This window comes from Monodelphis domestica, chromosome 3 (genome assembly GCF_027887165.1).
Source record: "Monodelphis domestica isolate mMonDom1 chromosome 3, mMonDom1.pri, whole genome shotgun sequence".
In the NCBI taxonomy this organism is placed as follows: Eukaryota; Metazoa; Chordata; class Mammalia; order Didelphimorphia; family Didelphidae; genus Monodelphis; species Monodelphis domestica.
In genome coordinates, this window is record NC_077229.1 from 458,456,513 (window position 1) to 458,482,644 (window position 26,132).

At 33.4% G+C, this 26,132-nt stretch overlaps 1 protein-coding gene and 1 pseudogene across 7 annotated transcripts in view; both read left to right on the plus strand.

The window, feature by feature from the left end:
• XRCC4 (X-ray repair cross complementing 4) overlaps nucleotides 1-26,132 on the plus strand; it is a 433,707-nt gene that overhangs the window by 133,052 nt on the left and 274,523 nt on the right. The gene's annotated exons all lie outside the window — the stretch shown is intronic.
• On the plus strand, nucleotides 13,805-26,069 carry LOC130457951 (tRNA (cytosine(34)-C(5))-methyltransferase, mitochondrial-like; annotated as a pseudogene).

The window sequence follows — 26,132 nt, forward strand, 5'->3', positions numbered from 1 at the left end:
TTAGTGAATTGAATTGTTTGGTAGTATGTTAATTTAGGGGGTCATTTTTCTTCCAAATGCTGTAAACAGAGTTCCATAGGGTCAAAGCAAGTGATCTTTAGGAAGAAAATATATAAGGAAAAACAGATGCTTTACTATTCAGTAATATTCCTTTTCTATTTCTCTATCCCTCAAACTCTTACTCCACTGTCCTGTTGCTAATAATGCCTCACCAAATCCCAACTATGTATTAGCCTCACAATCTGCCCTCTTTATCCTGATCTGTGTAGTATTGAAAAGTACTGCAGCAAAGTCATGAAACTTTGCTAAATTCACTGCAAGTTTATGATCATTATCTCTTTAGATATGTTCAATTTGAATTGTCAATTGAATATCCAATTTGAAATAGGCCCTCATAGCTGCAAGGCAATACTTTTACATTTCTCTATTCTATTCACTATTCCCCTAGGCAAAACAATGTCATTTCCAAACCTTTGGCTCCTTCAATTCTCTCATGGAACACCTTCCACTAAGGACTTTGCTTCATAAATCACTGAAAAAAATGAGGATAGTCACAAAGTGCCCCCTCCTTCTCATTTCTCAGATATTTCTTCCTTAGAATTCCCCTTAGTCTTACAGTAAGGGGTAGCTTTTCTCCTTGTTAACAGAGAACCTTCAATATACACCTATAATTCCATTCCTTTCTGTCTTCTCCAGCAGTGTATACATTTATCTCTCCTTTATCCCCATAAACCCTCTAATTTTCAATCTCTGTTTATTGACTTCCCTATCCTTGAAAACCCACATTTGATCTAATAACCCTTCCTAATCATTGTCCTTTATCCTCTCTGTACTAGGTGCCTTTATTTCTTCCTTTCATTAGCTCCTAAATCCTTTATAATCTGGCCTGCTACTTTATCATTCAATGAGATTTCTCTCTTCAGAGTTGACCAGTAAATCATTAGTGCCAGATACAATGGGCTTTTTTTCAGGCATCATCATTCTTAACCTGTAATTTTTGACAGTATTTCTTTCCCTCTTCAGGTTTATGTGGCATAGGTCTCTCCTGATTCTGCTTCTACTTATTTGACCATCCCTTTTGAATCTCCTTTATCGGATCTTCATTTAGATCAGGATACAAAATCCTCTTGTTCTGAATTTTCCTTTAGAAACAATCAGATTTCCAGCTTATCACTTTAGTACTGTATTTACAAGTTTTACTTTTTAAAGATGTGTATTTAAATTTTCTCACCTCTTTGAGCAAGCTGTTACTGGCATGAAGCATATTTTAGTTCCATGAAATTCTAGCTGAAATGCTTAATTTCGATGTCTATATATAGTCATATATAGTATATATGAGACATATGTAGTATATAGAGACATATTCTCTATGTATAAAAGTCACATGTGTGTATGTATATGTACACATGATTTTCCCTTTACATATGGGTGTTTATACACCTATATATATACATATTTATAAATATACATACATATACATGGCTTTTTTAGTGAGTTCTTATAATTTCATTGATATCAAGAATTCCTAGTGAAGAAACTCCATATACCAATCATTTGGTCACTTGTTTTGGAGAATTTCCTTGGGAGACTGACAAGTCAATTGATTTGTTCAGTCTGATCACGTATATGTGTCAAAGTTAGAACTTGAATCCAGGTTTATTCATTATACCAACCATGCTACTTCAACTAGAAAATGATTATGTTTATTTCTTTGTATCTATATAATCTGCAGGTCTATGTTATCTATACTATATTCCTGAGTAATTTTTAAATTAAAAATTTTAAATGTAATTGTTATAAGAAGTTAAAACATGAAAAACATAATTTACATATATATAACTATTTACTGGATGATGCTGTTATCATCAATGGCAATTGCTTTATTTGCCTGCATCACATATGAAGGACAACTTCCAATGACATTGCTGAACCTCCCATGATCTTATACCTCTTTGTTTCATCCCTTGCTTGATTTCCATACTTGGCAGAGCACTGAAAAAAAGTTATGCCTGTTTTTCCTGGTATATTATTAAAACAAATTTTATAATAAATTTCACATTGGTAAACTTATAATTGTCATAAATCCATTGGTGCTTGGTGCTGAGTGCTTTGGGCTACAGCTATTGAGTAAATAAGAAGTAGGTGGCTCCGAGGAAGAGAGCTAGGACTGGAGCCAGGAAAACTCATCTTCCTGTGTTCAAATCAGGTCTTAAACACTAACTAATTGTGTGATCCTGAGCATGTCACTTAACTCTGTTTGCCTCATTCCTCTATCACAGTTTCTTAATTAGAAAATGAGCTAGAAAAGGAAATAGCAAAGTATTCCAGTATCTTTACCAAGATAAAGTCAAATGGTATCATGAAGAGTGGGACATGATTCAAACAGCTTATAAAATTATCAAAAAACAAGAACCATCCATAGTTAAATTGGATAGAAGCAAGACCTTGGGAAAATTAACAAACATGTGATCTGGATGTAAGAGTCACTTAATTTCCCAAGAATAATTTTAAAAAATATTTTCTTTGAAATCAATGACAATTGCATCTATAATTTCTTGCCTCAGTAGGCACAGAATGAGGAAATTGACTCAATTATTTTTCTCTCTCCTTTCTTAGATTTCCACAGGTAGTTAGAGCAGTGTTACTGGGCTTCCTTTTTATTGCAAAGTGTTTTTATATGTATACTAGAATCATTATTCAAATAGTATTTGGAAAACAGGTTTAAAATAGAAAAGTAAATAAAGCTATTTCTGGTAATAAGATATTTGTATGTGGAAATATTTGGAAAGAGAAATATATATATTTTTTTAATTTGGAAATTTGTGGATAAGCAATTTTCCTTTCCTCCACTCCCAAGATACTTTCTTTGAAATGGAGTTTATTTACAAATAATCTTCTCCAAAAGGCATTTACTTTATTTTTGTGCCTTCTAAATAAGCATAGTTGAAAATTAGAAAGAATTCTTCAAAGCAGTTCCACTGTCAATCCAGGTTGGATGCTTGTACAGAGGACTTTGTCTAGACTAGTTCCTAGTGTCTTAAAGAATGGGGCTTTTAATGCATTCTTTGGGAGATAATGCAATCACTTAATAAGCCTTACTTTTAAGAAATATTTTCCTTTGTTCATTTTCATGCCTATGCAGTTATGCTTTTTAAACTTCCAAAATTATATTTCTTCTCCCCCTCTATTGCCTTACTGTTTAAAGATAACTTACTCATTGGTTCAAGATCAAAAACCTTCAAAGAGTTAATTGAAACCTAAGGTTTATTTTTAGAATTACAGATAACTTCTGACAGATTAAAAAATATAGGATTATTTTTTATTAAATTAATTAATAAAATAATTAAAAATAATCCTATATTTTTTAATTTTCTCATATGGAATATTTGAAAATGTCTAAAGATGTTTTAGTGAGAAAATCTATCTTGTATTTTCCCCCTCATTACTTTTGCAGTGTTTTCTGTAGTTTATTTTCAGATATTTTAACATAAATACAAGCATAAAGCAATCGAGTCCATTGCATTAAGAGCTCATATTAAAAGTCAGACTTTTCTACTTTTTGTACAAATGAAATATACATTTAGATGAGAGTGGTAATTGAAAGGGTTAAAATTGGAGGAACATATCTTTATCTCAGGTGAACAAGTATTGTTTTCTTCTTGAATATATAAACATGGATACTATAAATTTGAAAGGTTATTATAAAGCTTATGGTACCACAGGGCAAACTATAATAACTGTAATTATCATCACACTCTTAAATTGCATTAAATAGTGTTGAATTGATAATCATAACTGTAACAAGTTTCATCTGTTAGGTGAGCATATCTAAGTACTTTTTAATGTCCTCAATTGAATAGGAAATAAAGATTTTAAATGACAGAAACTGAAAATTTTCTACCAAGAATAAGATTAAAAATGTTGAAGAAATGTGCTTCTCTGTTTTAGTTTTTTTTCCTACTTTTGTCTTTCCAATAGAAAAAGAATCCTTCTACCAAGTAGAATTAAAGAATAAATAAGTAATAATCTGAATACATCTACTGTATATATAGTTCATTCTGGTTATGTTTTGGAAATTCCACTTAAGAGATACAATTAACTCTCAATTATTTGAGCTAATTCTGGGAGCATCTCTACAGGCAACTTTAAACTAGAAATAATTTTGTAAGTGAATTATTTCCTTCTTGTCACAATGGTGCTGTTTTTTTTTAAATCAGTTTTTGAAAGAAATCCAAGTATAAAATGTAAAATTTTGATGCTGTCAATAAGAATTGTACACACAAACCTAATGAATTTTTCTTGATTGACATATAAAAAATAATGAATTTTTGTACTCTTATGTATCGTAGCAGGGAGTCATTGTGATATAGTGGTAAGAACATCAGTTTTAGTTTTTGGAACTTCGGATGTCCAAGCATTCTATTCTTGAGTTCTTAAACTGATGTAGCAGGTTACAGTGGAATGAATACTGGATTTGTCCTCTGAGGACTGTAAAGGTTAAATTAAGGAAAAAAAGGTACAATTTACAGATAGATAGAAAAGAGGAAAGAGAGATTATTAAATTTATCCCCTAAAAATATACCTAAAATTTCTTAATAATACCTAAAATTTCCTAAACCTACCTCTGTCTTCTGTGTTGCTAGTGAAAATGGAGGGAAAGGGTAGGGAAGGGAAGGAAAAGGAAGGTAGCTGGGGGTCCCCCCTTGCTTTGGTAGGGAAATTGACCAGACTTTTCTTTTTAGCTATAATTATGCTAGGGATTTAAGTTAAATCAAGCCAGATTCTGGGGATAGTCAGATAGGTTTGTTTAGGCCAGAAAAGAAAGGTTTGGGAAAGACTAAAGAAAATTTAATCTCCTACAGCTATGCAGGGACCAAAGGCTCTCCCCTGGGAAAAGGCTCGTCTGCAGAAAAGGCTCCAAGACCCACACTTAATATCTTCTCAGACACCTCCCACAAAGGAAGTAGGAGGTGTCTGAGGAAGTTGGGGTAGAAAATCCTGGGAGATATAGTCTCCCAGGGTTCAGAGCCATTTTAAAACACACATACTTCTTAGGATAGTTTCTTCTGCCTGGCATGCCAGGCTTAATCTAACCTGCATTATCTATAAATTATTCACTATCTAACACCCTAAAATAATAGACAGCCACTACTCACTCACTCCTTCAGTCAGTTTTCTATAGCAGCCCAACTGGCAGTAGCTAACTGCTCGCTGATCCTTGTCTCAGAGACAAACCTCTTGCTCTCTAGAGATCCCAGAGGCAAAAGACCCTCAGCTGTCAGTGGCTGCTTCCTTTCTCCTCACTCACCAACTGTCCCCCCATACTTCCTGTCAAAGGGCCTGCCACTTCCCCTCCTTACGTCCTGGTCTCCCTGGTAACAGAATCTTCAACTCTGGCTCACTGACTCACTGAACTTGTCAATTCTGATCTACCTAGAAACCCTGCTCTCCAACCTCCCAAGGAGACAGGGAGAGATCCAGAAAATCCCTTCAACAGCGCTTACATTTGAATCCTTGCTTTGCCACTTACTACCTTGTGACCCTATAAAGAGTTCTGAATCAGAAAGTATGGATATGAATTTCAGCTCTGCCATCTAACATCTGTGTGACATTGGACACATCACTTAAAGCTCTGTGGACCAGAGTTTCCTTCTCTATAAAAGGAGGAGGTTTAGACTAAATGTTCTATAAAGTCTTTTTAATCCCTTAATATGTGATCCTATAATAATATACAAAGCAGTGAATACATTAAACTAGAAATTAAAGATATTTGGGTTCTAGTTCATGTGTCATTAACTAATTGTATGATCTTGGGATGTCATTTCAGTTTTTTTGGGCCATAGTTATCTCTACTTGGAAGCTAGGTTGATACAACAGAGAGAGCACTGGGCCTTGAATCTGGAAGACTTGAATTCATGGGCCTTTCTTAAAAAACAATAAACTCTACATATTAAAAACCACCAGCAAGCATCATCTGCAATGGAGATAAGTTAGAAACCTTCCCAATAAGATCAGGAGTGAAGCAAGCATGTCCATTATCACCTGTATTATTTAACATTGTACTAGAAATGCTAGCAATAGAAATTAGAGAAGAAAAAGAAATTGAAGGGATTAAAATAGGCAATGAGAACACTAAACTATCACTCTTTGCAGATGATATGATGGTCTATGTAAAGAATCCTATAGAAAATCAACTAAAAAGCTACAACTTTAGCAAAGTTGCAGTGTACAAAATAAATCCACATAAATCATCAACATTTCTATATATGTCCAATACAACTCAGCAGCAAGAGTTAGAAAGAGAAATTCATTTAAAATAACCCTCGACAATATTTAGGAATCTATTTGCTAAGAAAAACACAGGAATTATGTGAATACAACTACAAAACACTTTCCACACAATTAATACTAGGTCTAAATAATTGGAAAACCATTAATTGCTCATGAGCTAATATAATAGAAAATGACAATCCCATGCAAATTAATCGACTTTTTCAGTGCCATACTTGTCAAACTAGCAAGAAATTTTTTTATTGAATTTGAAAAAAATGTAACAAAGTTCATTTGGAAGAACAAAAGATCAAGAATATCAAGGGAACTAATAAAAAAAATTGAAGGATAGGGGTCCAGTAGTACCAGATCTTAAACTGTACTGTAAAGCCATGATCATCAAAACAATGTGATGTTGCCTAAGAGACAGAAGGGAGGACCAATGGAATAGACTTGGGGTGAATGATCTCAGCAAGATAGTGTACAGTAAACCCAAAGATCCCAGCTTTTTGGACAAGAACCTATTATTTGACAAAAACTGCTGGAAAAATTAGAAGACAGTATGGGAGAGATAGGTTTAGATCAACATCTTACACTCTACACCAAGATAAATTCAGAATGGGTAAATGACTTAAATGTAAAGGAAGAAATTATAAGTAAATTAAGTGAACATAGAATAGTATACCTGTCACATCTATGGGAAAGGAAAGATTTTAAGACCAAGCAAGAGATAGAGAATATTACAAAATTTAAAATGAATAATTTTGATTACATTAAATTAAAAAGTTTTTGTACAAACAAAGCCAATGCAACCAAAATTAGAAGGCAACAACATGGGGAAAAAACCTTTATGACAAAAATCTTTGACAAAGATCTAATTATGCAAATTTATGAGGCGCTAAGTCAATTGTACAAAAAAATCAAGCCATTCTCCATCGCCTAATGAAAAAGTGTTCTAAATATCCCACATTTAGAGAAATACTAATCAAATCAACTCTGTGGTACTACCTCAAACCTAGCAGATTGGCTAATATGACAGTAAAGGAAAGTAATAAATGTTGGAGGGGATGTGGTAAAATTGGGACACTAATACACTGCTGTTGGAGTTGTGAATTGGTCCAACCATTCTGGAAGGCAATTTGGAACTATGCCCAAAGGGCTTTAAAAGACTGCCTGCTTTTTGACCCAGCCATACCACTGCTGAGTTTGTATCCCAAAGAGGTAATAGGGAAAAATACATGCAGAAAAATATAGCTGCACTTTTTGTAGTGGCAATAAGCTGGAAAATGAGGGAATGTCTATCGATTGGGGAATGTCTGAACAAATTGTGGTATCTGATGGTGATAGAATATTATTATGCTGAAAGGAATAATGAACTGGAGGAATTCCATGTGAACTGGAAAGACCTCCAGGAATTGATGCAGAACAAAAGTAACAAAACCAGGAGAACTTTATACACAGAGACTGATACACTCATTGTGGCACAATTGAACATAATGGACTTCTCTACTAGCAGAACAATGTTCAGAATGATCCAGAGGAATTTATGATAAAGAACACTATTCACATCCAGAGAAAGAACTGTGGAAGTAGAAATACAGGAGAAAAACATTTGCTTGATCACATCGTTCAATAGCTGCATGATTGGGGATGTGGACTTTAATTGATTATTACATTGCGAATATTAATAACATGGAAATAAGTTTTGAACAATGATACATATAAAACCAAGTGAAATTCCTTGTTGTCATCTTGAGGTGGGAAGGAGTAGGGGAGAAAAAGAATCCTGTAACCATTGAAAAATATTCTAAATAGTTATTTATATAAATATAATATAATATATATAAGTATATATAATATAATATAAAATATAAATATAATAAAATATTCTAAATTAGTTAATTAAATAAGTAAATTTATTTAAAAAATAGACTTGAATTCATATCTAGCTTCAGTCACTAAGTATGTAAGTCCTGCTTGGGCAAGTCATTTAACTTCTGTCTGACTCAGTTTCCTCAACTGTAAAATGGTAATAATTACAGCATTTCCCTTTCAGGATGGTTGTGAAGATCAAATGATATAATATTTGCAAAGAGCTTACCACAGTGTCTAATACATATTGGCACTAATGATTATTCCCTCCATACCCTCTTCCCCTTCTTCTTTCATCTGAAAAATGAGAGGGTCGAATTTGATGACATAATGGGTCTCTTACATCTTTTAGATTTTAATGATAATCTTTTTAGTATATAAATCATGTTTTGGATGTTTATAAGCTAATTAAATAATATTTTAATAGAAGAAGTATTATAATGATCTCAACTTTTATAAAAATTAATGATGATTTTAAAGCAGGAAATAAAGTTTGTCATCAAATTAGTTATTTGTCAGAAATCTACATTTGGGTTACTAAGAACTTATTTACATATTGATAAGTAAACATAGCATGCTCTAGTTTTAGAAATTAGACAGCTCAAGGAATTGTGTTAGGCAAAGCTTTACTATATGCATAGGAAGAGCCAGTAAACAGTTTCTCTTTGATTAGACATTTTAATATAAAAAGTTATAGACATGCACAAAAAAGAACTATCTGTTAAAAAGTACATCAGTAAACTAGCTAGAAGAAGCTAGAAGCTGAGTTTGTTAGTTAAAACAGCTGCAGAACTAATTAGAGTCTGCTCTGGGTGTCTAGTTTCAGTTGTGTATTCAATGACAGGACAATTTTTAACTATGAGGGTATACTGTTTAGAAATATATATATATATATATATATATATATACATACATACATATATATGTATGTATGTATAATTGTGGGGGTCACAGATTCATTGATTATGTCATTGAAAGTGTTCCATTAACTGAATATTTATGTAGAACAATTGAAATTTAGAGCTGGATAGTAAGTTAGAGATTGCCTAGTTCAAATTTTTATTTTGGAGAGGAGTAAACCAAGGTTCAGAGATAATGAGTGATTTTCTCTTGTGAAATTCAAGCTGTTCATTATAAAATTTGGTACATTTTGGTGCAACCCTTCTCATCCAGCCTTATGTCATACTACTCTCCACCATTCATATATTCTGTGCTCCCGCTAAGCTCTCTGTTTCCCCATGCATCTCCCATTCTAGCTCATCTACGTTCCTTTGTTCACAAAGTGGTATGAACCCTATTATGTCTTTTCTCTTTCTTGGATAACCTCCTCTATCTGCAAGTTTGTTGTATTCTTCTCCATTCTTCAAGTCCCAGGTCTTGTGCCTTCTCTTTTGTGAGGTCTTTCCTGATTTCCCTTAGTTGGAAATGAGCTCTTCTTCCTTAGACTTTGCAAGCATAGCTATTTGTTTTAAATATTGGGCACATGCTGAATGTTCTCTTCTAGACAACAAACTCCGTATAGGAAAGGATTTTGTCTTGTTTATCTTAATATTTCCCTACTACCTACCCCAGTTCACTGCACATAGTTGTTGCTTAGTAAATATTTATTGCATTATATTGCTGCAATTCAGACAACTAGTTGGTGGCAGAGGTGAGAATAAAGCCTATTGTTTCTTGGCTCCTGATTCAGTGTTCTTTCTCTATGCCATGGTACTTCCTTTAGGCTGTATCTTTTGAAAGTATTATTTGTCTATTTGACCATAGCAATAACTTTGTTATTTGAAACAATGGAGGTTGTACTACATAATAGAAAAAATACACTATGGAGGTTGTACTACATAAGAGAAAAATACACTATCTTCTGTAATCTTTTGTTATATTTATGTACTAGAAAGAAGTACATGTCAACAAAGGCCCTGGATGATCTAAATTATTTTTCAGTTTTGAAAATACATTCTTGTTTTCTCTTAATAAATTCAGAAAAAATAACCACATATGTAATATTTTATAAGAATTTTTTGGTTTTCCCATGATTGTGAAAGAACCTTTTCCATATCCCAGTACCATTTTTTTTAAAAAAGGGTTTATGATTGATACCAAGTTAAAATATGTGGGAAAGGTCATACAATAGATAAGTATTGTGTAAATAGATGACAGTTCAAGAAAGAGAATTTGACATAAGAAAACAAAAATAAACAAAAAATATCCCCACCTAAATTATCAAAAGCTAATAATGACTGTTTTAATTAGGGGTGTCCAATATTAGGGGAAAATGGGTATATATTATGAAGAAAAGAGAAAAGAGAAGATGGGGAAATAATTTAGAAGCAAAGAAGGGGAGATAAGTAAGGGAATTGTGTTATATATGTAATTTTGCTGAATCAAATTAAATCATGTGTGCATATATTAGATGGAACAAAAACATGTTTATCTGAAAACATTTTATGGCTGCTTAATTAAAAGCTTGCTTTTCTGAAATTGTATAATTTTGTTTATTCCTCTGAGGAAGTAAATCTCCATTGGGTTACTTTATTTGAAGTATTTATGACATTGAATGACCTGAGGTTCTTATATCCTAGCCATGCAAATTAGGACAGAGAATAACATGCACAAGGTGTAGATAATTCTATCATCTACTTAAATTTTACTTTAATTAAAGTATATTAAATAATTTAATAATTTAAGGTATTATATGCTTCAAAGATATACTTCATAGTTTATAATACAAAACTCTAATGACCTGTTTAATAACTATAACTTGTTAATGTTTCACAAGAAGCATAGATAATTCTGACTAGGTGGAGCTTTGGGAAATAAATGTGCATTCTGAGGGTTACTTGATTAAACATCAGTGAGACTAATGCAAATTTCAAGCCAGTGAAATTTTCTTGTAATCACTCAGCTTTTAAAACCCATTATAACCTTTCTTATCTCATCCCTCTGTGCTCATAACTCTTTGGCAAGTGAAATTAGAAAATGATCTTTTTCCAGAAGTATTCAGCTTTTAAAAATATATTCTTGATCATGTTCCAACTCTGATGAGCCCATATATAGTATTTAATCATTGTTAATAACTAAACCAAAAATGTACATCTCCTTCTCCCTTAATCCTCATGACCCCTTAATAATTCAAACAACCTAAGAAACCAATGTGGAACCCTTGCAAGGAAGAACAGCCTTTGAGGGATTTTCCCCTGTGTAAGTAATTAAAATTTTTTAATCCCAGCTTTAGCATTTAGTATACCTCAGAGTACAAAGTTTACCACTTCCCCATACCTCATTTTTTTTCTAGAAAGCTACAATCACATTGGTACATGTGAGATGAATCAAATGAAGTCTCTACTTGTAGTTTGCTCATGTTCACATGAACTGTTTTCATATTAGATTAGTCCTACAGAGTTAAGCAGGAGGTAAAGTGGAATAATTCGACTTGCACACATGTGGGCTCAAAACCATGTCTCACGTGTACAAGTAGTGTTTGTCTAATGATTTGGATTCAAGGTTTATCTTATGGCTTGCTGCCAGGTCTGCATGTGTTCATCAAATGTTGTTTAGTCCTTGCTGCATATTTATGCCATCTGGGAATGCCTACATTTCACTTCCTGAACAATGAGCTTAATCAAGGCTACTATTATGGAAAGGCTAGAAAGATTAGTATACAGAACTAGCAGGGAGCCACAGTGAACACTGAGAAGTCATTCTCCAGAATCTCAGGTCATTCTGCTTGAGTTGAGGTTTCCATAAGGCACTCTCAGATCTACCCTATAGCGTTGCACACTATACTGACTATTCATGATAAAATATAACATGAACATTTTAAATGAAAAGACTTAAGTAAAATAAATTGCAGCCACTGTTGATTGGTAAGAACTGTATTTCTTATGGTTCTTTCTGATGGTGTCTTTGTTCTTTGTTATACAGTACCTGGAACATGTCTCAACATGAGACTTCCTTTTAAGAAAATGAAAGCTCAGTGTCTCAGACAAAACATCTGTAAAGCAGGCTTGCAGCTGCTCGATGCCCAAATGTCTGTGTGTGTGTGTGTCTCTCTCTCTCTCTCTCTCTCTCTCTCTCTCTCTCTCTCTCTCTCTCTCTCTCTCTCTCTCTCTCTCTTTTCCTCCCCTATCCTCTCTACAAATCAAAATAAAAAGGCTTTTTTTCCTACACACTTTTACATGTTTCTATTTTTTCAAAGGTATAACCAGACATATGTAAAGAATAACCAAAAAGACTGTAGGAACCTTACTTTATAAGAGCTTTGAAGCTAGATTAAAACAAAACAAAAATGACAAGCCCACCCATACTTAATCAAGCAAATAGTCCCATCCCTTATATCTTTTTCCCTTCCCTTCCCTTATTAGTAAAAGCACAAGATTTTTACTTGCTAGGCACTTTAAAAAAACATCTTTAGCCATAGAGTTTATTAGTGTTCCCTTAATACCTGGTTAAAAGATGTTTGTGTAATAGTAATTAAATTTAGGTAGAACAAATATATCAATAGTAGAATTTAAGTTTCTAATTATCAATGAAGATAACTGGATAACAGAATTTTCAATAATATTTTGCATTTATAGCACTTTCAAGTTTCAAAGTTGCCTCCTATTACCTTATTATAGTTACTTTAATGATATTCAGCACATTCTTTATCTAATTATCTATCACTAAGAATCCTGTAAGCAAAAAATTATAGTACATATCCTGGGAAGTGGAATACACAGGTAGATAAACATAATAATAATAAAAAAGATAAGGTTTCTTTTCCTAGTTTTACTTGGGCCTGTGTAAGTTTTATTTCCTAGAACTAGACAGTAAAAAGTTCTTTATTAATCAGAGGAAAAATGCCAGAAAATTGAAAATGCATTAAAATATTTTTTTATCTGAAATTCTAAAAAGTTGAAGAGCACGTTTCAATTGAAAACAATAGTCAGGTTACTTAATAATTTTGAGAAGTATATGATATTTTACTGGAATGACTTTTTAAGTAGTGGGGTTGCGCCAATAAAAATGGAAAAAGTCATATGGCACATGTATTATTTGATTCAGACTTTTCCATGGAACTGTTTAAGTATTTAAATGTGACAGGGTCAAAAAACTGTGTCTGGCAGTGGTAGATAGGCAGTGGCATACTGGTAAATGTTTAAAAACTGACTTGTGTGGGAAAATATGTATTTGCATTTTATATTTAATCTGCTTATTAATATTTTCCCATCACTTTAAGAAGTCTAGAAAATAAGCAAAATAATGAATTAGGCCCTGATTTTTAGTGTTTGCCTATTTCTGAAGTGGAAATACAGGAAAAATTGGCACCCAAGAGCTGGTGTTAGCACATACCCGTTGTGATGCCCTGCAAAGAATAAATATCTGGAGTGAGGGGAGTTTTATGAAGAAGCAAATTCAAACATGTCAAGAACAGGATATGAACAAAATTTGGGGTAGGCTTTGGCAATTGGGGTGTGTATTCAAATCTGATACAAAAGAAGAAGGGCAAAATCCAAGAGAATTCATTTTACTAAATGTCTATCTGACTCTTACTAAAATACTATCTAATTTTGTACTTTAGGAGATGTAGAAAATTCTGGTAGTTCAGAGGGGAATGTTAAAAGATTATATTGCTATCATTCATTTTCTTTCATTGAGGTTTTGCTATTGGTGAAATGTATCAATGGTGGAAGCAAGGAAAGTGAGAGAGAATTTCCAACTGAAAATACAGGACAGTCTCAGAGCCAAAATATAATTGAGGTAATTACCTTCTTTGATAATCCAGGACTGGCTAGGGCAAGGAAATATACAATTAGGTACAAGCTCCTGGAGTGAGAGACTTTCATTTTTTTTTTGTCTTTGTATCTTTACTGTCTAGTACCATATCTTCTTGTCTAGAGTGGGTATTTAATAATGCCTATTGAATTTAATTCTTAGGGAAATGTTAAGAATTTTATACAAGGGACATAAAGCAAGTGAAACCAAGAAGAACGCCACTGATCACTGGTTAGGGTGGTAGTTTATGTTCTTCTGACAGCTTACTTCCTGTTTCAGCTTTACATGAAAGGTTCAGTTGGCATTCTACCATGTGTTGTTTATTTTCACCTTTGGGGGTCCCAGATAATATTTCATGGGCCACATTTAAAAAGTTGAAAATGGAGTGAATTCTCTATTTTTCTATAAACTTCTTTATGATGTAAATTAAAAGCCCAAAACAATTGTTTCCAATTTGTATTATAGCAAACATACATGCTTATGTAAATATATATGTATAGTACAAATCTGCCATCTATGTGTACTCACAATACACATACACATATATCTATATATCTCTCTCTATAGATAGATCAATCTTATTTGTGTATAGTTGTTTGCATGTTGTCTCCCCATGAAACTGTGGGTTCCTTGGCAAAAGAAGCTGTTTTTTAAACATTTCTTTGTATCTCCATTGCTTAGTACAGCACCTAGTTGGCAGTTAATAAATACATGTTAATAGACTATAATTAATTAGCTTCTTAAGACTTCTTAACATCTACACTAATCAGATTTCTCATGTTAATCATCTACAAATCAAAGTAAATAGAACAATTGTGTGCAACTTCTTGAAAGAAGAAAAAACCTCAAAGAAGCTTGAAAAAGTAACTTAGAAAGAGCCTTGGAAATAATTTAGTTCAAATTTTTCACTTGACAAATAAATGGAAACATTAAACAACTATATTCTTCTTTTTTGTGATTTCAAATGGATTTATATATATATATACACATATATATATCATAGGAAGTGGATCATATTCAGCAATCCTCTAGTGTACTTATTACTTGCTACAATTATTTATACACAATACCTGCAACCCTCTTCAACAAAGTTATTTTTCTTAACTTGACAGTGTAAAATAATAGTATCTCAATAGTTAGTAGTGCTATGAGCTTTCTGATGAGAAGATATCAATTAAATTTCATCTGATTCAGGTAAGGTTATGTCAGTATCTATGTATAATAAAACCAGATGAGTAGGATTAAATCAGGAACTATAGAATGACCTTTGCCTGCTTTAATGGGAAATGCCTTTATTTAATCTCACTTCAGAAATAATTCTATATCAATCAAAATGCTAATCAGAGGACGCTGGTTTTAGGTAAGAACTCATCTGTGGTTGCCATTCATGAAAGAAGAGTTCTTTAGCTTCTATTTCTAGGATTCCTCTTGTGGTTGTATAAACACTGACATTACCTTTAAGGGACAGTACAAAGTTTCATTTACTTCCAAAACATTTCCATCAGGAAGGAACTGTATTTAAATTTATCTACTAAGAATGAATAATTTATTTTTCAGTATAATATTCTACCTTTATTACCTATATTCATTTTTCATTTATAATTCATAATGAATCAGAATGAGACTTCTGAGTTGTTTCCCAAAGCCTTTAGTTTCTTTCATTTCTTAATCATGGCTCTCTGGTGAAATAATTTTTCCTACTAGACACACATCTTCTGTGAGACCCTTTGGGGCCCAGCTGCAGATCTGAGCCGGCTGAAACCACAGTCAGAAAGAACTCTTACAAAACAGATTTGCAGTTGTGTTGGATCATTTTGAGAAGCCATGTCAAAGAGCTTAAAGATTCATGAATTACAATAAGGGACATTTTGACATCTCCATCATGTTGGCAACATGCAATCCTTTTTAATAGATTCAACTATTCTTTTGAGCTGGAGAAGAATTTACAGCTGAAGAGACATCATACTCTTCTTCAAGGATGTTTTCCTTACCATCCTAAACCACTTATATGCTACCTTAGTAGAATTCCTGGTTGAATACCTTCAGAGAGACATGAAGTTGGTAAATTGAAAAGATACTGTCTTCTAAATGCTGCCTCCTTTATACCAGTGCTGGCTCTGGAAATACAAAAAGGAGAAAGAGTTTTGGATATGTGTGCTACTCCTAGGGGTAAATCAGTAGCTCTTCTACAGTGTGCATATCGTGCACTTCAATGAGTATAATAGTCTGAGATGAAAGTGATTGAGACACTAAAATCCTTCATCCCACAACCCATTATAACTATAATAAAAGTGTCTGAATTGGATGGCAGAAAGATAGGAGATGTTTAAACTGAAATTTCTGACAAAGTGTTAGTTGATGCCCCATGTTCATATGATAGAAGTTGGTTATTCTCTTCTAGTACCCAGAAGGAATCCTATAGGCAAAATCAAGGCATTGCATCCTGGAGCATCAATGGTTTATTCTACATTCACTCCTCCCAAGGCAGAAAACAATGATGTAATTGATCAACTCCTAAATTCTCATAGTATCATATAACTAGTGTTCATTTCTTTTTTTTTTTAATTTCTAAAATTTATTTATCTTAAAAGCTTAATTAATTAATTAATTTAAAATGTTTTTCCATTATTACATGATTCATATTCTTTCCTTCCCCTTCTCCATCCCTCTCCTTTAGCCAATGAGCAATTCCCAGTGTTCATTTCTTAATCATGGGCCATGTTTTCCAGCCTTTTTGGAGGGGGAATGGGGGGGAGATCGTTTTCTATGTTATTCTTTGCATTTAAGTCAGTGAATATTAAAGTATGTATTGATTTCATTTCTAGGATTTTGTTAAAATGTTCATAGATTTTCTTTCTCTTTCCATAGTCTACAATGGAGCTTACATACATTGCAGTTATCTTTATGGCAATTTTTTGGTTTATGATCATTGTGAATAATTGCTAAGTAAGGTGACCAAGGGTCCTGTGAAATATCATTCTTTGTTTACTGGTCTGATTTTTTTTAAAAGGAGAATATCACTCTCAACATGGTTTAGTTCTGCAGCTGTGTTTCAATTGTTGGTCTCTGGACAAAGATCTCATATTCACAGCACTGACTTTATAATTAATATTTATAAATGATCTGAATACCATAGGATTCTTAGCACCATTTATTCTGTGTTTTTAACTACTCCTTCAATCACTTTAAAAATCAAAGGAAACCTTTAAGACTGGGGATCATTTCTAATTTATGTGTTTATGCATAGATGTTTTCAAAATATTTTGATGTTATCATTTCATAAATTGTCATGACCAAAGAATTAATGTTCTAATACTCATCCTACTTGTGATAAACCTATCTGGAATTGTCTAGGTTAGTCCTGAGTACTGCCTAAACAAAATAAAATGCAATTGGGAAATGTTTCACAAGATAAGTAAAAATATAATAAAATATACCGTTAACTTGTGGTTTTCTAAATCAATCTGTGGTTCATAGTAACTTGTTTCTCTTAAAATTTAACAACATTGGGTTAATTCTTGGACAACAGACACAGCTATTCATACGAGGAAATCTTTTGGGCCAGAATTTGTGTTTAGGTAGCATGGCTTTCAAAAGCTTTAGATTCCCTATACACACCCATGAAGTATAGTATATTCAGAAAGAGATTCAGGAGCAACTGGGCATGGTGTGGAGCAAATAATATCAAAAAAGAAAAAAAAGAAAGAAATTTACTTAAGTCATAGTTGATCAGAAATAATGTCTTATAAATGTCACAATCAATTATCTCTGTGCACTCCTTTAATTAGTATAAATATCAAAAGTAAACAGTAAGTTAAAACAAATTAGAATTAAGTTGCTAGTCACTCCATGAAATTATAAAAATTCTAATGTGACCTATTAATATGACCTCAAAAAATGAGAAATAGATAACAATGAAGATATCAACACTGCCATCCTTTTGTTCATAAAGCAATTGTCAGGATGAGGATGCCAAATCAATCTAGAAATTTCTTAAACTAAAAAATATTTAATCTCTTTGCTATATAGTGAACCATAGCAGGAAAGAATAACAGTGGCTTAAAATGTTGATCCATTTGTAAAACATAGAGAGGAACATCAGAAACCTCATAAAAGTCAAGTGATAAAGGAGAAAATAAGTCTGTAGAAAGCTCAGTGTTAAAAAAAAGCCAACTCTAATCATTTCATGATTATTTATAGGTAAAAATGGAAAGAGGATGGCAACTACATGAAAAAATATAATACCTTCCATAGTTTTACAAAATCTATTTTCCTTAGTGATGATAATGGAATCATCATATTTTGATTTTCGGGTATCTAAAATATCTTATGAAAATGGATAAACAGTGCTGAAGAAGAAGACAAAGAGCAACTAAGTCAAACCAAGTATACATAAGTGAAATCTGTGTAGTAAGTGACATAATTTTTTTTCTCTTTCTTTTGAAAATTTTATTTAATTAGTCAATTTAGAACATTTCCCCCTGGTTACAAGAATCATGTTCCTTCCCTCCTCTCCACCCAACTCCTCCCAGAGCAGACGCACAATTCTACTGGGTTTTACGTGTGTCCTTGATCAAAACCTATTTCCATGTTGTTGATGTTTGCACTGGGGTGATCATTTAGAGTCTACATTCCCAATCATATACCCGTTGACCCATGTGATCAAGCAGTGGTTTTTCTTCTATGCTTCTACTTCCACAGTTCTTCCTCTGAGAGTAGATAGTGTTCTTTCTCATAAATCCTTTAGAATTGTCCTGGATCATTGCATTGCAACTAATAGAGAAGTCCATTATATTCAATTGTATCACAGTGTATCAGTCTCTGTGTACAATGTTCTCCTGGTTCTGCTCCCTTCACTCTGCATCAATTCCTGGAGATCATTTCAGTTTGCATGGATTACCTCCAGTTCATTATTCCTTTGAGCACAATAGTATTCCATCACCAACATATATCAGTTTGTTCAGCCATTCCCCAATTGAAGGATATCCCCTCGTTTTCCAATTTTTCGCCACCACAAAGAGTGCTTCTATGAATATTTTTGTACAAGTCTTTTTCCTTACTATCTCTTTGGAATATAAACTGATCAGTGCTATGGCTCAGTCAAAGGGCAGAGAGTCTTTTAGCACCCTTTGGGCATAGTTCCAAATTGCACTCCAGAATGGTTGGATCAATTCACAACTCACAATTCACAACACAAGCAATGCATTAATATACCAATTTTGCCATATCCCCTTCAACATTCATTACTTTCCTTTGCTGTCATGTTAGCCAATCTGCTAGGTATGAAGTGGTAACTAAGAGTTGTTTTGATTTGCATTTCTCTGATTATAAGAGATTTAGAACACTTTTTCATGTGCTTATTGATAGTTTTGATTTCTTTACTTGGAAATTGCCTATTCTTGTCCCTTGCCCATTTATCAATTGGAGAATGGCTTGATTTTTTTGTACAATCGATTTAGCTCTTTATAAATTTGAGTAATTAGACCTTTGTCAGAGGTTTTTGTTATGAAGATTTTCCCCCAATTTGTTGCTTCTCTTCTAATTTTGATTGCATTGGTTTTGTTTGTACAAAACCTTTTTAATTTAATGTAATCTAAATTATTTTACATTTTGTAATTTTTTATAACTCTTGCTTGGTCTTAAAATCTTTCCTTTCCCAAAGATCTGACATGTATACTATTCTGTGTTCACCTAATTTAGTTATAGTTTCCTTTTTTTATATTCATGTCATTCACCCATTCTGAGTTTATCTTTAGATCCAAATCCAATCTCTCCCATACTGTCTTCCAATTTTCCCAGCAGATTTTGTCAAATAGTGGATTTTTGTCCCAAAAGCTGGGATAGGTGACATAATTTTTAAAAGCATTGAAGGGCTGAATTTTAAAGATCTTTGAAAGAAAAGAAGATAAATTATTATAAAAAAATTATATTATTGCTCAGACCTCTGTAACTACTGACCTTATAGGTCTATTTTTTATCTCTATAAAAAGTTTTATGAGAATAATTTACACACATTTCAAAGGTATCCATGATGAAAATATGGACATTGTATAGAACAACTTTCTTTTTATTTCTTTAAGTATTAATTTTTATTTTATTTTCCACCATTACCTATAAAAAACAATTTCTAACATTTTCAGAGCATAATAGTCTCAGATGCTTACCTTCCCTCCTACCCCTCTCCTCGAGGTAGTAAACAATCTTGTATAGATTTTACATGTGCAATCATGTGAAAACATTTTACCATATTAATCCTTTTGAAGAAGGGAACTTAAATAGAAATACTTTCTTAAAAACATTTTGCTTTGGTCTGAATTCAGACTCAGTACTTTTGCTTGAGAAATAGATGGTATTTTTTATCATGAGTCCTTTGGGACAGTTTTGGACCACTGTGTGACTGAGAATAGCTATAATTTACAGTTATTCATTATAAAGTCTTCCTGCCATTGTACAATGTTCTCCAGCTTCTGCTTATTTCACTCTTCTTCAGTTCATGTTAATCTTTCCAGTTTTTTCTGAGCTCCTTCTGCTTGTCAATTTTTATATCACAGAAGTATTCCATTATAATCATATGTCCCAATTGATGAATATTCCTCACTTTCCAAATCTTTTCCCTCTGAAAAAGATCTGCTTTAAATATTTTTGTCCATATTTATCCTTTCCCTCTCTCTCTCTCTCTTGTTTAATCTCTTTGGGATAAAAATCTAGTAATGATATTGCTAGGTCAAAGGCTACTGTTCTGTAGCCCTTTGGTCATAGGTCCAAATTGATCTTCTGAATAATTGAATCAGTTCACAGCTCCCCCATTTATGTCCCAGCTTTCCCATATCCTCTCCAAGGTTTGTCATTTTCCTTTTATGTTATGATAGCCAATTTGATAGGCATGGAATGTTACCTCATAGTTGTTTTAATTTGCATTTCTCTAAATAGTAATTTAGAGCATTTTTACATGACCATAGAGAGCTTTATTTACTTTGTTTGACAATGGCTTGCCAATTCATTATGCCTAATGGAATAATAGTATTCTAACTCCGTTATATACCAAATTTTTTTCAGCCATTCCCCAAACAAGGACATCCCCTCATTTTCCAGTTTTTTAATACATGATTTTCTAGAGTGAGCTTCTGTACCTCCTTTTCCATTTGGCTAATTCTACATTGTAAAGCATTCTTTTTGTCAGTGAATTTTTTCATTTCTTTTTCAAAGGGCCAGTTCTGTCTTTCAAGAAGTTCTTCTATTCAGTGTATTTATATATATATATACATATATCTTTTTCTATTTGACCAATTCTGCCTTTTATAAAGTTCTTTTCTTCTTTGGATTTTTGTGCTTCTTTTGCCAATTGGCCTATTCTGTTTTTTAAGATATTAATTTCTTAAAAACTTTTTGTGCCACCTTTACCAGGCTTTTGGCTCTTTTTTTCATGATTTTCCTACATCACTCCCATTTGTTTTTCCAATTTTTCTTCTACTTCTCTTATTTGAGTTTTAAAATCCTTTTTGAGGGCCTCCATTAATTGTTTTTGGACTTGAGAGTAATTAATATTTTTCTTAGGGTATTTGGATGCAACAGGATTAACTTTGTTTTCCTCTTCTGACTTTGAGTCTACTTACAAAATTACTTTCTGTGTTTTTTTTTGTTGTTGTTTTTATTTCACCACTTTCCTGCCTTTTTCTCTCTCTTTTAGTTTAAAAACTGTTGGGCTCTGTAACTGTGGTGAAGGGAGCATTGTTTCAAGCTTCAGGTTCTTTGTGGAGCTGGTTTTAGAGCTGGCACAGGAGATCTATTTACTTTCAGTTCTTCCTAGGTAGTATAATGTAAGCAGAGGTGTTTTTAATAATCTCCTGGCCTGTGCTCTGTTCTGTGAGTAACCACAAACACTTTTACCCCCTTGGAACTACCAGGGTCCCCTGATTCCCTGTGACTACAAGTTCTGCGATAGACTGGTGATACTCCTCACCTGGTTCACCTTCTGCAACATAGTTCTTTGTATAGGGAATGAGACAAGAGTTTTGCACTCAGAATTAGCTAAGGGACCCCTACAATCATCTTCTGAGTAGTTGTCTGAACCCTCCTTACCACCTGTGGCTGAGAGTTCTAGAAACCTTTGCTGCTGCTTCAGTTGAGCTCAAGTTCTGATGCCTTAGTAGGGCCTGCCTTGGCACACTATGTTCCACCTCCTTCCCAGTACATTAAATCCTTCCTGCCAGCCTTCTAAATTGTTTTAGGCCAAAAAAATTGTTTCACTTTGTCTTTTTGTGGGTTATGCTGCCCCAGGATTTGTTTTGAGACATTATAGGTTTTTGCAGGGTAATTTGCAGAAATCTTATAGGTTTTTGTACCTTCTCCACCATCTTAGCTTCACTTCCCTCCCAGAGTCTTTTAAACAAAGAATGGAAAAGACTTAAGTATAAATCAGTCTTGCCTGGTTCCCAGAAAATACCTAGATCAGTTTTCAAAAATGATCTTTGGCAGCAGGCCACATCTTCTCAATTACATAATTCATTCAAAAATATTTTTTAAAATACAGAATTTAAAGTATCTTTGTTGATCATTAATTATACAAATTGTTTGATAAGAATAAAATGAAATCTTCAGAATTCTCCTCTAATAGGGTGTCTCATACATTTATTATGAACATGTAATATTCCTTCATTCATACAGCAACACTACAACTGTTCAAGGGATTCTCTCATCATTACTAGGTGAAAAATAAAAAAGTATATATACTGAAAGGTCTTCATTATTATGGAGGACAAACCCTTCTCACTATGTAGAATGTTCTGGAAAGAGTCTAAATGAAGATGAGGTCCTTCAGATGATTCTATTTGCTGATAACCTTGTGATGGTTGCATTATGTATTATAGATTTTCATGGTGTAATTCAAATGCTACTTCTCTAACAAGCCACACAGAACGCAACAAATACAAAAACATATTTATGTAGAGTATGAAATTCTTCTGGGTGGACAATCTCTAGAGTTAGTTCTGCATGTACTAAATAAGTGTTTACTATGCTAAGTAATTGGGACAAAAATTGAAATCACTGCTTATAAGGGGGTTGTGTTCTAATTGGGAAGACAATGAATATATATATACATATCTATATTTACATATAGATATAAAATTACAAGGTGAAGTATAAAGAATATAAATACAAACATATGCAAAGTTGTCAAATCTAAGGGTTCTGAGAGAAAATAAAACTTCATGCAGTTGATGGTGCTTGAACTGTATTTTATTTTTTTCTAATTTAGTTTAATGTTTGAATTTTTTTCTATGGTTACATGATTCTTTTTGTCTCCTTCCCTTCTTCACTCCCCCCTCCTAGAACTGACAAGCAGTTCTACTGGGTGATACATATATTATCACTCAAAACCTATTTCCATATAATTCATTTTTGTAATCGAGTAATCTTTTAAAACCAAAGTAATAAGGGTAAGATTGATATTCCAGGCATGGAGGATGGCCATTGTAAAGGCACAGAAATGGAGGATGGAGTTTTAAGTGTGAGAAAAAGGTAGAAGGAAAGTTTGACCAAATCACAGAATATGAGAATATGGGAGAATATTGTCTAATGAGGGAATATTGTCTAATGAGGCTGAAAAGATGGGTTATGGTCAGAGAGTATAGGGTTTTAAAAGCTGATAAGTACTTTATAAGTTATCCTAGAAGCAATAGGAAACAACTAAATTCTGTAGGGGAATATTATGGCCAATTTGATGTTTAAGGAAAATTACTTTAACAACAATGTTTAGGATAGACTTGAGTGGGTAAAAACATGAGATAGGAGATAAATTAGAATGCTGTTGCAGTAATTTAGGTGAGGGAGTAGGAGAGCCTGAATTATTGTGATTCTCAAAAGAGTAAAATAGGAGAGATGTTGTCAAAGTGGAAATGGCAAGATATGGCAACTGATTGTTTTTGTGGAGTAAGGAGTTTTAGACGATGCCAAAGTTATAAGACTGCGATGTGATGGTGCCTTTTCATAAATAGGGTACTTTGGAAGGAAGAAGGTTTAGGGGAAAATATAATAAATTCAGTTTTGGACATGTTGAGTTTAACATTTTCCATGATATCCAGTTTGATACTATTAATAGGAAGTTGGTGACATGCCCCCAAAAAGCTCATTATTAAGATAAACTCTCAGTCTTGGTACTTCACATTTTTTTAAGCACTGTATCCCCAGTACTTAGAACAGTGCCTGAATGTAGTAGCCAGTTAACAATTGATTGATTGGTATGGGACCAAAACACAGCAGAAAGATGGACTAAATTTATGGATCTGGCAGTAATTTGCTTAGAGGTATTTAACTTATAAGAGATGATGTACCTACCAAGTCAAAGAGTATAAATAGAAGTAGACCTGAGATAGAACTTTGGGGAATACTTACAGTTAAGGAGCTTGATATGGATGATGAGTAAACAAAGGTAACTGAAAAAAAGAAGATAGATAAAAGATGGAACAGGAGATAGAGGTGTCTGGAAAGTCCAGAAAGAAGAGTATATAGGAGGAGAGGGCAATCAATACACATAATACTGACATTATTTTAAAATTTATTAATCACATTCTGTAAAGGAGAGGATTTACAAGGCAAGACAAACATGCAACACAAAGTAAAGGACCTCAGCTGTCAATCAAAAAAAAAAAAAAACCCATTCCGTATAGAATGTTCCCAGGAAAGACAGTTGGAGAGCCAAGCCAGACTGAATGGGGAAGAAGCTCTGAACAGGACCTCTGTTAGCTTCTGTCCTAGGCTTAGGGACCGGTGTGGCTTTGGAGCTGAGGGAGAAATTTGCGAATTAACTTTTGGCTGGTATGGTGAAGAAGATATTGGTGTCTCTGAGATTTGAGTTTGAAGGAAGAAGGAAGAAGATTAAACAGTTGTCTTCCCATCTCCCTGACAGACTTTTTTGTCACAGCTATGACAGGACTGACATTTCCCAAAATCCTCCTAACTCTCATTATAGACTAGAGATAACCCCATCCCTCTTACCTCATCTTCCATCCTTGTCCTGTCTTTCCCAATAAACCCCCTTACTTGAGAAAGAGAGAAAGAATATTTTCTCTAAACCTCATAGTCCACTCTGTGAAGGAGTGGGGGAAGGAGGAGGGTAGGAAAAATCTTGATCTATAAGCCATCAAGTATTGATTGATAGTTACCCTCTGGTACTATCTCTATTAGTATCTCTCTATCCCTCAGAAGTATCTCTATCTCTGAAGTATCTATCTCCAAATATATCCTTTATTACTATAGAAACTCCTTTAAAAGTATCTCCTTTTATTACAACTAGAAATATCTCCAAAGTATATTTTTTATTAAAACTGGCACCTCGAAGACTGACTGAACCCCACAATCCTTAGAAAGGCAGAGTAGACAAGAGTAAAAATATTTAATCAAGTGATTTTTGGAGTTGTGGTGATGGCTGTCATTGCTTCTTTCTGGGTCTACAACATACTGTACAGCAGAATGACCCACATGATCGTGTACTCTATTGATTACATAGGCAACATAACAATGTCTATTTTGCAGTTGCCATTCCAAACAGACCCTATACTCTGGCAGGGAGTGGTTCAAGTGTATGTGATATTTATGGCTGTCCTTCAAATTCTGACTCAAGAAAAGAAGATATTTAGATTTGTGATTCCCCTAAAAGCAGAAAAGATGCTGGCTATTGATAACAACCTGGAAAGCATGATTAAGACCGTTTTTGAGGAATTTATTAAGGAAAAAGGGCTAGATCAGGTTATGGGCAAGGACGATGGACAGACAGACAGTGCATCTGAAGGTAAGACAGCTAAAGTCACTGATAGGGGAAAGGAAGGTAACAAGGATATTGTGTCTGCTAGTGAATTAGAGAAAATCTGTTCATTAAAGGAGGTCACCACGTTATCTATTACTTCTGGTGCACTGCAGTCCAAAGTCCATAGACAATTCACAGGAACTTGAATCTCTAAAAAAAAAATTTCCCTAAATACATAGAACAACCATTCAAATCTCAAAAGGAGCTGAAACGTGCTTTTAGGATTTTTGATGCTGGTTTTGAGGATGTTGAGTTTCTCCTGTCAGAATTATTCAGCCCAGTATCTCCTTTTATTACAACTAGAAATATCTCCAAAGTATATTTTTATTACAATTCATAGAAAATTCCTTCCTCATTCCTATTCTTGTTCCTTTTTTCTCTTCATTTCTTTCCTTTTTTCTTTCCCCTCCTTTTCCCTTTTCTACCTTTCCTT